At 40.2% G+C, this 18,782-nt stretch overlaps 1 long non-coding RNA gene across 2 annotated transcripts in view; it reads right to left on the bottom strand.

Moving 5' to 3' along the window:
- LOC138919723 (uncharacterized) overlaps positions 1-18,782 on the bottom strand; it is a 61,575-nt gene that overhangs the window by 22,684 nt on the left and 20,109 nt on the right. Inside the window, exon 1 of one of the 2 annotated variants that reach the window (XR_011430176.1) lies at positions 2,412-2,580. The exons of the other annotated variant lie outside the window; for it this stretch is intronic. This is a non-coding gene — a long non-coding RNA (uncharacterized lncRNA). Of the gene's footprint in view, positions 1-2,411; positions 2,581-18,782 lie in introns of those variants that run through there. 2 annotated transcript variants of the gene reach the window in all.

The raw sequence follows: 18,782 nt of genomic DNA, 5'->3' as shown, positions 1-18,782 counted from the left end.
GGTGTGTTAAGAAGCCATCAGGCAGATAAAGTCCCACTCTGCCTCCTCCCCAGCACCTTAAGAACACTAAAGTCAATTGGAAACTCAGAGTTCTAGACCCCTTGCTGCTTCCTGGAAATGTAGCCCAATAGTATTGCTGAGGGATATAGGATGATCCATGGATGGGGAGTGACCCCCATGATGAGACATAAGACTTGGCACACAGTCATGTGCTTTGCAACTTGGCTGCCCTCTGGCTCATAACTTTATAGCATGGTACATACTAATTTGTATGATTTCATAGAGAATCCTTCTAATTTAAGGACAAGAATAAGCAATATAATATTCTCCAAGCAGTATAATTCTATCACCTACAAATATCAAAGACATGCATTGACAGGAACTAAGATGACCTAAGGGCTTCTTGATCTAAGGACATTTTTCACAAGGACTTTTTTTCCCCACAAGTTAACATCTCTGAAATGGGAATGAACCTTACAATTAATGTCACCTAGATTTGATGAATTGCAGGCAATAAAAACAATATCAAATTCACATATGAATGTAGTTGGTTCTAAGGCAATTGTAAGTACTTGTAAAAGAAGTTGCTCTTTTTTTCTTTTTTAAAGGTATGCTTTTTCCTGAGGAAGATTGGCCCTGAGCTAATATCTGTTGCTGATCTTCCTCTCTTTTTTTTTCCTCCCCAAAGCCCCAGTACGTAGTTGTATATCCTAGTTGTAAGTCCTTCTGGTTCGTCTATGTGGGATGCTGCCACAGCATGGCTTGATCAGTGGTGTGTAGGTCTGCACCCAGGATCTGAACCAGCAAACCCCAGGCCGCCAAAGCAGAGCACCAAACTTAACCACTACACCATGAGGCGGCCCCAAATAAGTTGTTCTTAATCATACCCTTTCAGGTTTTTTTGTCTGTCTTTTTGATCATGTTTTGACCTAGGAAGTGTTTTACTTATTGATAGTACCTAATTAAACATCCCTCTGGTTGACCTAATTTACAGGAGTTATGAAGCAATTTGGTGCCACAATAAAGATAGCTTGCTTTAAAGGCAATTTTTACTGTTACTGTTGTTGTCTATTTGTTTTTCTCCTGGCTTGAAGCCTGACTTCCTCGTCTTGTCATTCTACCCATAGAATGGATTGTAACTCATATTTCATCACTTAGGAAGGAGGGCTATGTGACTTGAACTTTTTCCCTCCTTGTTTTCAAATGTCACATAGATTTTTATTATGAGAGCTGAACTCCTTCTTACACAAGTAGAATTGTGCTTTGCAGGACACTGACCTGACCTACTTTGATGGGAATGTGTTGCACAATTGCAATTTACTTACCAACACTGGCTGACCTGTTTCCAATGATATACGGTTTCTCTGAAACACTTATTGAGAAGGAACATGAATTAAAATCATTATGGAACTGCCTTTTCAAACAGACAGGAGCAAAATGACAGAAAATGCTACTACAAAATCCTATTCTGTTCTGCTAATCAGATAGCGACATCTTTTCTCATGTTCCTCGTTTTTCTCCTCGAGTATTCTTAATGATTCATTAAGAACCAAACTGCTCCTTTAGTCAACTTTTACCGCCTCTTTAGTGACCAGTTTAATTCATCTTACTAGACTGATGACTCATATCTGAATGATTTTTTTTTAAATCTCTGAATTAAAAAGCTGTTTGCAGGACTTGATCAAATTATCTGGCAGGCTTTTTGACTATCATGTAAGACATTACCTGGATATCACATTTTTGATACTGAACACTGATGCTCATAAAATATTCTTTTTTTAAGACAACTCAAAATGGCACTAAATCAAGCTTTCTGAGATGTAGTATTTGTAAGTTCTAGAATTACCCAGATAAATCGTCCATCCATTCAGTTTTATTATATAATTGCCAAAGTGCTAATTACATGTATTTTGGGTGTTCCCTTATTGGAGAAAATGTTTTTAACACCTATAAACCACAAGCAGAGTGTCAGATTAAACATAGCTCTTTGTTCCCACAATTTGCTCAAGAACAATTTGCATCCGTAAGCAAAAATTGATACCAACAAGGTTCTGGCCCAAAGTGCTGACGTAGACCATGTATCAGCTAACAGCTCAAAAGCTAACAAGTCTATAGAGATAAAGGAGTTAGGATGAACTGGACTTCAGAAACCAAGCAGAAGAGGAGTGTGTGGAATCCTTTCAATTTCGATTCAAAATTGGCTCAGGTTTTTTTTTTAATGTTTTTATTGCCTGGGAAACAAGATCTAATCCTACTCATCTGAACTCAGTCTCATATTGCACCACTACTTCAAAGTGTCCAAAACAAAATCAACTTCTGGTGCATCACAAATATAAAAGCCAGTGTGTCAAGATAGAACTGTTGTCTAAACTAAGTAAACAGGAAAACCTAATCTCTTTAAAGTTTCCTACCTGAACACTTTTTGTTGTTGTTCAGCAAGTCTGTTGGTAAATCATGAGGAAACATCAAGATGCTGCCTGCAATGATTAAGATATTGCATCTTTGACATAATAACTCATCACAAGATAACAAAGACGGGAATAGTTGTAGCCAATCAGAACCAAGCCAGTTGTGCGTTATCTGCAACAAAAAGGGGAAGAGACCAAAGAGGGAGAAAGATGGACAAAAACGTGGTTAAGACTGTGGCTTGCTTTCATGGGGAATTGAAATAAGCATGCGAGGGCATATTAGGCCAGATTGATTAACTAATTCAATCTTCTCTTTAAATCTGAATTTAACCCATTTTCATACTTGGAAATTTTAAATAAGAAGCTACCTTGTCCCTAAAAAACTTGAAAGATTCTTCTTTTCCTGATTGTTTCTCTGAAATAGTATCGATATATACATTTGCCCTCAAGGAAGGTGCAGGAGTATTTTCCAGATTATAGCAAATATGGTAGGGCTCTCAGGAGAGTCAGTGATGACAGACTTTTGCTGGCATTCCAAACCCTATTTTGTGATCTTAAACTAAGCAGGAGAAGACGAACTCGGAGAGACTTCGAAGAACCAGTCAGATAGCTACAGGGTTGGGAGATGATGCAGGAAGAAAACATACAGGATTTGAGATTTGCATATCATTTAATCATGTCCTCCATGTATGTGAAGGCTCCTCGGAAAACCCATGAGTAGCAATTCTTGATCTTTCCTGACCTCAACAAAAGAAATTGAACCTATACTACTGCATGAAGGAATTAGCCTAACTTTGAAGCTTTCTTTATTCAGCAAGTTTGTATGAGGAATGGAACTAGAAGACCTCTAATGAAACTCCATATGACTATGATTCTGTGACTCCTACTTCACAACCAATACTACAAATACTCACCCATGCATTCATTGTCTCAATATTTACTGAGTACCAACTGTGTACTAGGTGCTATGATGGCAATACGGGCAAGACATCAAGATTCCTTTCAGGAAATCCCCACTTAGTGAAGGACACTGACTAATAAACAGGTCACTACTCCAAATTACCCTGAGCACCCACGAGGCTATGGGAATGCAGCTGAGGGACAACTAAAGCGTGTACCTGTTCAGTAAAGGAGAACCATCCAGTATTGGAGTAGAAGTAGCTTATGGAGTCTCTTTCTCTGAGATAGGATTGAGGAATTTTCTCTCACTGAGATGGTTTTAGGAGAGCTTTATCTAGGTCTAAACTAACTTGTAGAGGTTGACTCTTTCTAAGGTACATATCTCTAAATTGTGTTCATGGGGCAGATTAAGGTAGCAGGAAAGAAGATGAGTTTGGAATCATACAGATTCGAATCCTCCCTAAAATAGCAGTGTGGCCTTGGGCAGGTTATTTAACATCTCAAAGTCTCAGTTTCCTACTAAATAAAGTTGTTGTTATAATTAAATGAAATAAAACAAGGTGCTCAGCATGCGTTAGAGATGATGATGATGATGATGATGACGAAGTATAGAGAGCCTCCTCACATGCATTTACTCGCTTGGCTCTGTTATGAGCTATTGCCAATTTTAAGCCTAGTAAGAGCTGTTCTTCCCTCAACTGCAATGCAGCCCTTGGGTGGATTGCTTTTTCACTGTAGCTTTCCTACTATGCACTGTATTTGTCTCTCCTGCCTGGGGTTCTTTCCTTTCACCATTCAGAACTTTCAGACTTTTCTTTTGATAAAAGTACTCATGATTTACACCCTCCCACCTTCACCTCCATTACAGTGAAGCAATTCCCAATTACCTGCTGGCATTCATAATGGATTCTTATTTTGCATCATAGTCATTCCCTCAATTGCTTCATAAACAAACATTTCTTGTAATTGCAAAACATCTACCTAGAAAGTTGAGGGAAAAGTGTAGTGGCACTGGTTTCTTTTTTCAGTGTTAATCAGAGAAAGACTGAAAGTGATGCTTTATGACTAAACTTTTGAAGAAATGAGACGACTCAAGTTCAATGAATCTTTGGAGTCGGTGGTTAGCATTAAGGACATCCTTCTGACATTCTTCTTTATTTTCTTGACTAAATTTTTAAATTTAATTTTCCATGTGATGAAATTTTAAATTTCCAAATAGCTATAACATTAAACATAGAAATATATACTTTTAGATCCCATTTCTCAGTTTATTTGCAAATGTGAAGTGCAGTGATGAAATGTCATTTTGATGACCAAAAAGGAGAAAACATTCTGAGCAACAGTGAACCAAAATCGATGGGAACACAAAGGGAAAAAAAACACCTATGTCTATGACAGGAAAACAGACAATGAAAAACATCTTTTTTTCATCAACTGAGGGACAAATAAAAACATAAAGTATGAAGGAAAGATCAGTATAAGGAATATTTGTCTACCATAAAATGTTGAAATAAATGCAAATTGTAGAGAAGACTGCTTACTTTAAACCCTCCTTCCATCAGGAAGATGAGTTTTTTAAAATCGTTTGGAGAGCGAGCAGCTTTGTTCCTTCTTTCCTGGTTGCTCATCTCCTCCAACCTCCTAGGACCAGGTTAACTGGGAGACGACGCTCAAGGGCTGCCTCTCCACAGCACCAGAACAGGAGGCTGAAAGGCAAAAAGCTCAGCACGTTGTGGGATTGACCTCCAAAGATCAATTTCCCTGCTTTTATTTGAACTGCCTGGCTTTGGAGATTGAGTAGAAAGATCCCAGGTTTGCAAGGAATCAAACAAAGGGAGCAAAATAGCAAACCAACCTTTGGTGCAGAGAAGAGCAAAGAAAGCAGATCTGATGGTCCCACCAGCAATCATAGCCACGATTTGCTAACCTGTAATATACCAGGTTCCTGCTAAATGCTTTAAGCTCATATCTTCACAAAGACATTATTATATGCATTTTTTTAATTAGAAAACCGAGACTCAGAGGAGTGGATTGCACGGCCAGTTTCTCTCCATCGTCCTACAACTTCTCTCTGATGTGATCTGTACCTCTCAAATGGCACTTAGCCTTTTCCATGTGGTATTCTGGTTATGTTTTAGTTGCCTTATCCTTCCAAGTTGAGAGCAGATGTACTTTTAAATCTGCATATTCTTGAGATCTGATTCCTAATTTTTGTTCAATGTAATAAAAAAATGAATGAGTGAGTTTTACAATTTAAGAAGTTTGTCTAGAAAAGAGTTTCATTTTCCAATTTATTCCTTTATTTATCTCTTGCTACAATGCTCTAGTTATATAATTTTGAGTAAGTCTTTTAATCCTCCTAAGTTTTAGATACTTCATCTGCAACATGGGACTAATACTACCTTGAAAAGTGTTGTGGTGAGGCATAAATAAAATGATAGATGCCTGCACAAAGTAAGCAACAGCCAAAACTATTACTACAGAAGCTTTCCTATCCTATCAGGAGAGGGAAGGAATCAGTTAACTCCGGATAATAGAATAAAGAGTAAAATCATTAAAAAAATCACAACCTAAACATTTTTGACTTAAATTAATGTGTATTCATTTTACCAATATCTTCATACAATACTACAGGCTTTTTTTTTTTGAGTATAAGTCCTCTTATTGGAGTTTGTTGTTGTTTTCCACGTAACTCATAAAGCCTCATCCAACAATTTCCAGTTTCTATTTCTTTTAAATGGACTAAAAATCTAATGATACCTATGAAATTGAGTGAAGAGCACGTTCAGATGTTTGTGATTTTTTTCTTACCGAACATTAGCAATGGTCTCACACCAAACTTGATAGCAAGATTTCAATGCAATGAATGAATCAATGTTTGTTTCAAATAATTCAAATGTGTCTTCATAGAAATAATTTTTCTATTATATTAACAGTTCATTAGTTCATGTAGTATTTAACTAACCTGTGTAATTATGATGACAAGTACATCTGCCACAAACAAGCTTGCAGACAAATACAGTTTATCTTTGGTAAATAAACAACTGCACCGAGCAGCGTGCCTTGGGTTGTCATCGTGCCATCACTATTAGTGTGTTTGCAGAGGAAGCAGAGACCATTGGTTAATCTGAAGAGCGAGTTATGAGAAGCTTCCATCATACAAGGCTGTTATTATTGTCTCTTCTTTCTTAGCACACAGCCTACGACAGAATAAACACCATAGTCAAAGCAAGAGAGGACAGCTGAGTTTTACCTTCTTGGATCCATTTAACAGGTCACGGGTACTGCCGTACTTCCTGAGTTTCACTTCAAATAACAAGAGAAAATGCAAAGGAAGATAAAGGCAGTGCCAAAGCTTCTGTTAGACAAAGAAGGAAGACGAAAGAATTAAGGGACAGGATTAAGAGGGTGCAGAAGGAAATTTTGCCTCTTCAAGACTTGAAAATGTCACTTCTTAAGTTTTCACTGCCCCCCCCGGTCTGTTTCGCCCTTAACCTATTGCTAATAACAAAACTGCTAGAAAATTCAAAAGGTCATATGTATCTTCTGATTTCTTTATTTAATCTGTTTACATTTACTCTGTAATTCTGCAGAAATGATTTTAAAGACCATCCAGTTCCATGTATTTCAGTCAAAAGCTCTCAAGAGTGAAATTTTTGGGGGCATAGTAGTTAAGTTCATGAGCCCTGCTTCGGCAGCCCGAGGTTTGACGGTTTGGACCCGCACCGCTCATCAAGCCATGCTGTGGCAGGTCTCCCAGATATAAAAATAGAGGAAGATGGGCAGGAATGCTAGGTCAGGGCCAATCTTCCTCAGCAAAAAGAGGAGGGCTGGTGGTGGATGTTAGCTCAGGGCTAATTTTCCTCAAAAAAAAAAAAAGAGAGAGAGAGAGAAATTTTCTCTTCAAAGTGAAATTTTAAAAGGTGTTGCAATATACTTAAAATTAACAAAGGACCTGTAGTGATTATAGAGGAAGCAGGTGGTGCCATTGCCACCCTGTAGCAATGTCCCCTGAGGACCTCTACAGAGGCCTAGAGCTCTATGAAAACCTTCGCGTACCTTTCATAACCTCGTTCTTGCCGTACAGCCAGTCTAAAACTAGTCATGTTAAACACACATACATATACACACACAGTAAAGGCACTTATAACAAATATAAATTTTCTGCAGATTTCTTGGGAATTTGGAGCAGAGCTATTATATGGTACAACACACCATAACATAGCCTAAGACTCTCAATTTACCCAAAGGTCTATGCCATATGGCAGTTGCCAATTAGCTCAGTGTCCCTCTCTCCTTCATCCCTCACCCCCTTCTCTTCTCAGCTACTCAAGCTCTCTGCATCCATGCCCATATTTCCCCCTCCATACACACATCAGCCATTTCTTTTCTTAAATAAAGCAAAGCTAGTCAACTGTCCACCAATTCTAAACCTTGGTTTTCAGCCACATGTGACCACCCATGCCTCTACCCATGACCTTGGAAAGCCAGCCACTCTTTGTTCAGCTACACACTAATCTTGTCCAATTTGGGTCTTCTCAGACCCAAAAAGAGCACCTCAGTGTCCTATTAGTCGAATGTTTTCCTCTACACATGTAGCTACCTTGAAATAAAACACAGTTTCAAAGAGGAGAGAGCACCGTCCCCTGTACACATCTGCGAGCTTGTCACTGAATGAGAAATGAGAGAGTTTTTACCAATCTCTCTGGAGTCCCATGAACAACATGCAGTCTTCAAATCCTATCATCTGAACTATGATTCATCTCTTCCTGTATCTGTGCTGTGATTCTACTAACCACGCTAGAATGCTAAAGTATGACGCTTGTGTTAGTAGTACTTTTCCCACTCAGGTTTCACAATGGGGCTTTACTATAAAGGATATTCTCACCAAGGTACTCCCTCCCCTTTTCTCTCCTCTCTATGATTTTCTTAAAAATATATACCTGTGGTAAATTAGAAAGACTTTTGAAGAGATCAACAAAATTTGTGCAAACATTTAACTAGACAGACCAAGAAAAAAGAGAGAAGATTCAAATTGCTAAAATCAAGAATGCGAGAAGAGACATCACTGTTGATCTTACAATAATAAAAAGGATTATAATGAATACTATAAACAACGGAATGCCAACAAATGAGGTAATCTAGATGATGGGCAAATTCCTAGGAAGACACAAATTGCAAAAATTGACTCAAGAAGAAATAGAAAATCTGAATAACCCTAAACAAATAAAGAGGTTGAATTTATAATTTTAAAACTCCCCACAATGAAAAGCCCAGGCCTAGATGGCTTCACTGATAAATTTTACCAAATATTTAAAGATTTAATGCTAACTCTTCACAAATTCTTCCAAAAAAATAGAAGATGAAAGACTTTCCAATTTATTCTATGATGCCAGCATTACCCCACACCAAAACCAAAGACATCACAAGAAAACTACAGATCAATGTTGTGTATAAATATAGACACAAAAGTCCTCAATAAACTACTAGCAAACTTGACTCCAGCAACATAATAAGGCCACAACCAAGGAATGGAAGGTTAGTTTAACATATGAAAATTAATGAAGGTAATACCACGTTAGGAAAATAAAGGACAAAACACACATAATAACCTCAATAGATGCAGAAAAAGCATTTGACAAATACAACATGATTCCATCATTAAAATACTCAACAAAGTATAGGATAGGATAGGAAGGCAATTCCTCAACCTGATAAAGGGCATCGGAGAAAAACCCACAGCTAACATGGTGTTTAATGATGAAAGACTGAATGCTTCCTCCCCCAAATCAGGAAAAAGACAAGGTTGCTGCTCTCGCCAGTTCTATGCAGCATTGTGCTGGAGATTTTAACCAAGGCAATTAGTCAGGTAAAAGAAATAAAAGTGTTCCAGATTGGAAAGAAAAAAAGTAAAACTCTCTATTCACAAATGACATGATTTTCTATATAGAAAATCCTAAGAAACATACGGGAACATAAAACATATTAGAATGAATAAATGAGTTCAAGAAAATTGTAGGATAAAAGATCAATATTCTAAAAGCAATTCTACTTTTATACACAAGAGATTAGCATTACAAAAAGGAAATCAAGAAAACAAATTCATTTACAAGAGCATCAAAGAGATTAAAATACTTAGGAATAAATTTAATAAAAAAGATTGTAAGACTTGTACACTGAAAACTACAAACTATTGTTGAAAGAAATTAATGAAAGCTTTAAAGTGGGAAACACCCTGTATTAATGTATTGGAAGACTCAATGTTGTTAAGATGTCAATATTCCCCAAATTGATCTTCAGATTCAATGTAGTCCTATCAGAATCCAGCCTCCTTATTTGTAGAAATTGGCAAGCCGATCCCAAAATTCATATGGAAATGTAACGGATCCAAAATAGCCAAAACAATTGAAAAAAAGAACAAAGCTGGAGGACTCACACTTTCTGATTTCAAAACTTATTACAAAGCTGTAGTAATAAAGACAGTGTAGTACTGACTCAAGGATAGATATGTAGAATGGAATAGAATTGAGAGCCTAAAAAATAACCTTGTATTTATGATTAATGGATTTCAGATAAGAGTGCGAAGGCAAGAGAAAAAAAAAAGTCTTTTCCAAAAATAGGCTTTCCAACATGTCTGACTGTATATACTTATGCTCAGGCACTCCCGGAACACTGAGGGGACATAGCTGCTCTAAATCTTCTTTAGAAGGAGTTTGTTTTGGGAGTGGGGTTGAGTGGGGAGAGGCTTGGCCATTACCAGAGGAATGAAAACAGGTAGGAATGACTTTCAAGGAAGATGAGGTATGGCAGGGATGCTTGCCAGTCAGATCCAAGGGGGGCAAGGGAAAGCAATTTGAGTTGAGTGGCTATTAGTCGATTGCTTATTAGACCCTATTAGGAAATCTAAATAAGGAAAAGAAAACTATGCTACCTAACTCCTTTTAAAAAAATATTTCCCACTTAAGATCCCTTTGAAAAAGTCCAATTCTACTAAACCAAGAGACAAAGGGATGTGAAGCATGTTGTTGAGGATAGGGAGGAGCCAGAAGCAGCCCCACTTGGGGTCAGTGGTAGAAGGTGCAACCACAGCTCAGCCTGGTGGAAGGAGTTGGTGGGGCTGTGGCAGAGAGAGAAAGGCAGTGGTTCTCCATCACTCCCACATCCAGAATCTCCAGCGACTCCTCAGCCCCATCCTGGCAGATGTTGAGGCAGTAACTCTGGGGTTGGACTGGGCAGCCTAAGACTTACATGATCCACAGGTAGGTCCGATGTTTAGCCAGCATTGAGAACCACTGGAAAGGAAATTCTAGAGTCAGGGAGTGAGAAACTACTGAGTGAGTCCTTGGCCTGACCTCTTTGTGTCCAACCTCCGCCCCCAACCCCCACCCCCACTTCAAGCCAGACATTCTTAACATCTTTGAAGTCACAGACCTCTTGGGAATTTGGGGAAAGCTACAGATCTTCTCTAAGCTTTAAGAGAATGTAGTGTCTTCCACCAGATTTGATTTCCTTTAGACACGCCATCTCCTGAAACGCAGACCATAGTTAAGCACGGGATCCAACTGTCATTTAAACATATGAATTTTATTGTGAATTGGCAAGGTCAAGTTTTTCACTGCTGGTAGAATAGGGACTCAAGGCAAAAACAAAATTGAGTTATAGAAATAAAGGATCGCATTTCTTGCACACCTGAGCATTCTCTGAGGCTGAAAAAACAGTGCAGTCTCTGCATGGACAGGGAAAAAGACAAATTGCTGTAGAGTGAACTGGGCATTCAGGGCTCATCTGAGCTCATCAGAGGTCTCTTGTTTTATAGAACCTCTCACAGAGCCACACTAATTTTAGGTAATATCCTAGCTCATCTACCTGTGGCAGGTAAAAGAGCTCTACCTATAAAATTGCTCCAGGACTTCTGAAACGAATTCTTTGGACAAGCAGTTAAACTTCTCTAGGGCTTGCTTTAATTCTCTCTAGTAAGAGGGGATCCAAATAAATAATCTTCTAAGCACACTTTCCCCTACTTCCAGTTTTAAAATTCTACAATTCAGTTACATTAATCCATTTGGGATTTTTCTCCTTTCTCTGCTCTTCTTCCATGATTGACTTTTAGTTTTGTCTGGGGTTTGACATGAGTGATGGTTTCATGATGTCCTGTCATCAGGGGAGTAATGTGGGCCTTAAGTCTGTGGTCCTCCAAAAGTGTTTTATCCCTCTCCGGCATCTTCTAGAATGTGCTATTTCATCCAGACTCCACTCATGTTACCTCTCCACAACGGCATCTGCTGAGGCATCTGAGGTCCTACCTAACCGCCAACACCCCCAAGCATGTGGAATCTGTGGACAGCAGCCCCGCACCCCAAAGCATCTTAGTGTCATGTCCACACAACTGTCAGGAATGCTGAGAAAAACCTCAGGCTTCTCCCTGGGGCTTTGGGGCACACAGGGACTCTGTGAGACCAGCTCAAGCCTTTCTGCTTAGGCACCCTTGGCAGCCATCTCTACTCTGTCCTCCAGTCTCCGGTTATTTAGGGAAACCTGGGGATGGCCACCTCCCAGCATGCAAATGAGAAGTGAAGCACAGGTCCCCTCTACTCTTGTAGCCCTCCAGCCTATCTAGGGAACTTCTCTCTCTCCTTGGGTTTATATCTCAGTGAAGAGAGGTGTTAGGATGCTGGGCTCCTTCTCATAAGTGTCCATTATCACTCAACTCTCTGTTTTCCTCTCTGATTCTTTCTTTTCCCCTCCCCTTCCACAGTTGGAAGCTTTAGCTAGTTATGAGTGAGAGAGACAGAGTGTGTGTACTGGATTGGCTTAGGATGAGGTAGGGAAGGGAGAATGAGTCTTACCTGATAAACAATTGTTCCAAATCTTCCCTATCTTACAGAGTGTGGCTTTTGAAATGGAAACCCAGGAATCTGATCTTTATTTTCTAGTATCACAATTTTCACTTGGGGCAATGGAGACCTGCTGGGAGAGGTTCACAGGGAAAAGTTAACGGGAGGAGAGACACATGGCTTAACGTTTTGCAATGTCATTTGCCATATTTGCTATCCTCTTGATGAAAGCAGATGGTGGAGAAGACTTACATGCACCAAATATCTATGTGACAGGCACTGAACCCATACATCAACCACAGAGTGACCCTCGAAATAAACATTACTCTTCCACTTTGCAGATTAGGAAAGTGCAGGTGAGAGGCACTGGTAGGGATAGAATTGGAACTCAGGTGTGTTCCAAGTCCATGCCCTACCCACTAGAATTCGGAGATTTTTAAATTTTAAGCAGTAGAACTCATTTATTTTCCAAACAAAAGCTTACACATAGAACTACACTATAAAACAGATTATAAGCAGGAGGAAGGTTACCATTTTCCTGACTCAGAGTACTCTCACATTCGTTCCTTCAACCCCTCAAAGACAGATCCATGGCGGGATTAAGGAGAAGGGGGTTTTCTTTTTCCTACTTCCAGCCCCATCTGAATGTCCAAGGCAGTACTTTTCTTCTTGGGATTTAACAATCACCTGAAACTTTGTTGGGGAAAAGACATATGAGAGCATCGTCCCTGTTGGGCAGTCAAAGGGGAAATTGATGGCTGAGTTGAAGTGAAATCCTCACTGGCCCCATGGGCAGGATGGCTAGAGGAGCTCTGGGTTATGATGTTGTGTAGGGTCCCCAGAGTGGAGAGATGGGGCTCTGGTTCACCTTGCAAGGAGGTCCTAGGTGTTGGCACATGGTTTGCAACTGTGGGCTCCATGACTTCCCACCAGAGCTCCCCCAGTGGCCCCCTCTTGGCATGAGAACATGGCCTCTTTTCTCATCCCTTCTCTCCATTCTCTTCTCCCCTAATATGAATCCTTTTCTAGTCTGAGGGATGATGGGAGTGGTATTTGAGAGGGCAGAGGAGTTGAGCATCCTCTCTTTTGTGCCCCTATTTTTGCCACTCTTCTTTTTGACTACCTCTAAGGTTCAGACTCTTTTCTTCAGTACTTTCAAGTGGCATCTTTCTTCCCTGAGTCAAGAATGTGTGGCTCTTATATGAGGAGTGGGAGATGAGAAGAACAAAAGAGGGAAGGAAAACCCATGAGTAGAGGCAGGGAGGGGACAGTGATTAATCTTTCCAAAACATCACCATGCTGGAGCTAGACCCACAGCATGCTGTCTCAGCCTCCTCTTCCCTCCTAGATCCTTTGGTGCCCTGTAAGACCTTTATGAAGGACTCTGAAAACGTGGGCACAAAACACTGCCCAGAATGACCTGAAATTTTACTTAAAACAGGATTTTGCCTTTGTAGAAGACATTGTAAAATGATCAGTGCAGGCAAAATTCAGCTTCCCATAATGAACTGGAGAAACTCAGGGCCCTTTCAGTGAAAAAAACAAGTACAGGATGTGCACTGGTACAAGTCTAAAGTTCCCTGCCTGCCCCTGCCACATTTATAATTCTGCATTTAGCAGAAATAAATCCCCTCCTTTCCGCTTTTGGCAGTAGAAGAGAGTTTAGCTAAGAAAGCGCATGACTTGGGCAGAGTTATGGAATACACTACGCTGTTTGTAGAGGGGAAGAGAGTTGCTTTGGAAAAAGCACAGTAGGGCTTAGAAAGAAGAAAATGATAAGAAGCATCCCCAGGAGCAAGGCCAACCTCCCTCCAGCCACTGGGGATAGACTAAGAAAGGACAACCTGCTCCCATGTGCTCCTGAGTAGGGAAGTAGAGACCAGCACAAATACTCAACACCTGAGTTGCACAGCTGGACATACGTCCTGTCACCTGCCAAGATTGAGGTGAGAGAGCTGGCCAGGGTCCTGCAGTGTCTCAAAACATGGAAACTCAAATCAAGAGTCTCAGACACAGCTGCCTGGGTCTCTCATATGCCCTGGTCCCTATGATGACAGCTCAACTGCTTTGGCATCATTCCTCCCAACCCCCCTGGGACAAAGTACTGGAATTTAAAATTTTGAGTCACAGTCCCTTTTGTGAGTCTAATAAAAGAACACCTTTTACCCCCATGGATTGCTTAGAGTCTCAGGAGATTCATGGGGTACTCTGATTTGGAAACTTAACTTTAGAGTTTTTATTTTTTTTAAAGCCTCTTGGGATCAGAGCTCTGAGATCACAGAAAATGGCCCTGGTATGAAAAGTCTTACTTTCCCAATGGCCAAGTGCAAGCTCCGCCCAGCCCAGATCTAGGTCCACTCACCTGAGAGGTCTTTTCACATCCTTTAATCTCCAAATAAAACGCCTACTCTCTCCTCCCACAGGTGGAGCTAGCTACAACTGCCTATGTTCTTCATGCTACATCCTTTTGAATAACTACTGAGCTCACAACTCTTGCAGAGGCTACTTGTTTTCCCCAACATTCATTCTCCTCTTCTTTCTTTTAATAACAAAACCTCCAGTTTAGTTGGGCACAGCTACTCCCTTTCAGACTACATTTTCTTTTCTTCCTTACTGCTAAAGTGGCCGTGGTGACCACTTTGTGGACAACAGGATAAGAGTAGAAATGATATACATGATTTTCAGATCATATCCTTAAAAAGGAAACTGATTTCTTCTCACTTGCTTGTTGCACTAGTTCCCAAGGACTGGAATGAGCTCAAGGTGCTGGCAAGCCAACCTCAAATATGTAGTTAAGAGCAACACCCTGGGAAAGGAAGGAGTAGGCTGGATTCCCAAGTGAATGAACTCATGGAGCTGCCTACTTGCCATGGATCATCTACTATGAGAGAGCAATAAAGGTGCATCTTTGTTAGAGCCACTGTATTTCTGGGTCTCCTTGTATCAGCAGCATAGCCGAACTAATACGTAGAATAATAACAAAATAATCAATAAAACAATAATCAATAAAACAAAATAATCTATGAAGTTCCAAAGTTTCTTGAGAGTAGTAAGTAAATGCAAAAAGGTTTACATATGGGTAAGCAAAAGTAGGCAGCACTTTCTCATTTTCTTGGAAAGTTTCTGAAAGTGACAATGTATCTTAAAAACTTAGCCCAGGATCATTAGTCTGGCAATGGACAGACTATTTACTCCTTCTCTTTTAGAAACATGTGCTGCTTCTTTGTGGCAATTCCGTGGAGAGTATCACTCAGGGCCACTTTTAATGTTGACTTTGCATGTTTAGCTTGGGAAATTATCGGACACCAATGCTTTTATTGGGGACCCAATATTCACAGAGGTGCCAGGTTCTAAGAGGGCGGGAGAGATGTATGGAGTAGAATCGAGGGCTCTTGCTAACTTTCCCAGTTGTCTGGGTTTGGATACAGGCATTGCAATCAGCACTGCAGTCCCTCAGAAAGTGTTCTGCTGGAGGATAGGAGCTCACCCTCAGGCAAGGGAATCTGTGCAGTCATAAGCCAGGGCCCAGGATGGTGTCACGTAATCCAGACTTTTCTCACAAACACTGTGGGGCGTTGTGTCTGATACTGGAGTTGTGAGCAGGAGCCTGCCGTGAACTCCCTGCTGGGAAAGGCCTGAGAGGGAGACTCTGAGCTGCAGATAGACCCACAACTGCTCCAGCTGCCCAGAGAAACGCAGGGATCTGCAGCCCTTGTCAGAGGGCATACCACATTCCCCAAGGAAAAATACTCTTGTTCACAGTTTTATCAAAATTTGAGCATGTCCTGACATCAAACTACTTGCTTTCTGTCAGAAATGTCTTCAGCAAAGAGGGAACGGTTGGCACTCAAAGATTCCATTTTTCGTTGCATCTAAAGAGAGACTAAAATCTTATCAAGGCAAAACAGCTATGACATTTCAAACTTTGCCCAGAAAAAACACAGATGACAGCAAGGCGTGGGGTTGAAGATGTGGAGTAAGGAGGAAAGGGAAATGAAAGAAGAGCCACAACAAGGAAAATATTGTGCTCCTGGAAATGAAACTGCGATGCTGGGACTCCCCCTTAAAGCCCTAGGGACTGACTCAGCACACACTGAAGATGCTGAAGACCATTCATTTATGACTAGAGCAATGTTGGAGTTTCCTACAACTGTCCTCACTGACTGGAAACCCTTGGATGTCTTTATTTCTCATTTGCCATAGCTCGTGGGGATCCCCAGTCACTCCACTGAGCTGGCCTGGATTTCTTTTTTCCAGCAGAAGCCAAGGGCCCAAGATCATTTTCCACTTTATGGATAAAATCTAACTGTTAACTAAAGAAGGTAAGTGACCGTAGGAGGGGGACAGTTGATACAGACTTCATAGAATGTGCTATGGAACTTTTTGAGTATTTTTCAAATATCAGGTTTTCCCAGGATATTGCTATAGCAACATATACTGCCTATTATTAATATTGTTGTGGTGGTTGTTTCATTTTATTGTCCTTCAATATTGAATCTCAAGGTGAGTGACTTTTCGATTTCTCTCATTTAAGACAAATTACTAAGTGCTTAAGGGCTATTTTATAAGCTTTATCTAAAAACTGACTCAGAGAAATACTTTTGCTCTTGAAACAGTTTGTTTCCCAAGGGTGCTGACACGATGCATTGTTAGCTGTTCTAATAACTGTATAATTTCTGTCAAGGATGGAAATGAAATTTCTGTTCCTGAGAGATGAGTCCAGATAGTGAAGACTAGTAATAACTTAAGATGCTCAGTCTGAATTTACCCAGGAAAATCTTTGTCCTTACTGATTAGGAAAAAGAGAGAAAACATGAGACTTCTGAAGATGAACTTTTACCCAGTAAACAAACAACAAGCAATCAAATACAGAGGCACACACTTCCCCAACTCTAACATTCTGGAATCTCAAAGCCAGCTGAAAGGCCAGCTCTTTGAGCTCTTTAGGACTCTAGCAGTTATAGATGAAGGGTACAGAACTTATTACAGGATGAAGACAAAAGAAAATCTTCTTCAGGGAATTCGTCTGTTTAACAAAGGATCTGAATGATCCCACAAAAAGGAAGAAAGGAAAGAAACGATCAACTGGTACTGGGAGTCTTCCAAGGTCTACTCGTACACAAGAAACAATACAATGCCTTTCCTTTTTTATGATTCACCACATCATAGGAACTCATGAAACTAAAGGAAGACAACATACAAAAGAGGGAAGAGAAAAGGTAGTGATGAAAGGAAGTGATGAGAGAAGAGAAGGAGAAGATGTCTGCTCCAATCAAGCTGCCACATCAGAGGATTTGCTCTGCTCACAGTCCAGTGCTCGGATCCTGATTTCGCACTGGGAGGCTCAGATGCCTTGAACGTCTTTCTTGATCTGCTTTTCTTATCGCTCCACTTCTCTCATAGACAGTAATGACAAAGCAACATAGTAAATGTCTCTCATGGCGGGGATAGATGGAGCAAAGTGATTCTTCCTCAGCTTTTCTAAGTATCCAAAGGACTAACAAGACCTAGGCGAAGAAAGTAGAGAGGGTCCCATTGTTTCCCCATAATCTCTAGAAGGACTAGCGAGCCTTCTCATTGCTTTCAGCTCCCCACGCTTTATCTAGGTTTCTCTCTGAGGTCCTTCGGCGTCTCCTGCCCCACCCAAAGAGAGTAAGTACACTCGTGGAAATCCCCTGAGCAAACTAGCACATGCTGTACCAAAATATTGTGTCTCGGCTTTGTTCTTTTACATCTTCACAACTAAAGGAAAGAGATACAATCAAAATGATAGTCCACTTAAATGATAAACAAGAGAATTTAAAGAGACATGACCCAATTACTCACCCATGGAGTGAGAAAATGTAAGCAATTTATGAGATCTGTGTTGGTGGATAGATATAATTTGTGATTTCTCCTGGAACTCTTATTTGGTTCATGGGAATTTACAATTATAGTTTTCTTAAAAGGATATTCAGCTCAATGGACAAAACGTACCAAGTTTGTGAATTGGGCTTATGATTTTCTAACCAAGCTTTCAAAACAAGATTAGAAACAAGGACACAAACTATTATCTGATGAACAAAATTGTGACTCTTTATACTGTTTGGAAGGTGTTTGAAAATACCAAAAGAAGGCCTTGGAAGATGGAGGAGATAGATTATGTCCTGCTCACTTGGCTTCTTGCTCTGAAATATCCCTTGAGTTTATAGTCTGGAGGGTGACATTGTAACCAGGGCTCCCCAACTCTGTTGCTGGATCTGCCTCAGCCCTGAAGAGAGGCTTCCAGTGACTGGTACAAATGCCCCTCCTCCTCTTTTCTCATTTTATGAGATTGTCACAATAAGTGTAATGATGAGACGAACTCATGCAGCTTTCTAAGATTCTCTGTTTTACACACTCCAGGATGTTGTTCATTTTTCTTAATTTAGCCATTTTGCAAGCCCATAGAACCAATTCTACTCAATAACAGTGAATCAAACAGAGGTTCATAACTCACTGTCCACTTAGCATCTCTGTACTCAGTACCTTATAATTGCAGTCTTGTGAGTTTTTTCCAAAAGAGAACCACTATGAATCAAAGGAGTGGTGTTTTATGGCCTGAATTCAGGTTAGGTAATTCATTAGAAAACTGAAGTTGAAGTATGTTCTTCAGGAAGCA

This window comes from Equus caballus, chromosome 21, assembly GCF_041296265.1.
Source record: "Equus caballus isolate H_3958 breed thoroughbred chromosome 21, TB-T2T, whole genome shotgun sequence".
Lineage (NCBI taxonomy): Eukaryota > Metazoa > Chordata > Mammalia > Perissodactyla > Equidae > Equus > Equus caballus.
This window is presented reverse-complemented; position numbering and strand designations above follow the sequence as displayed.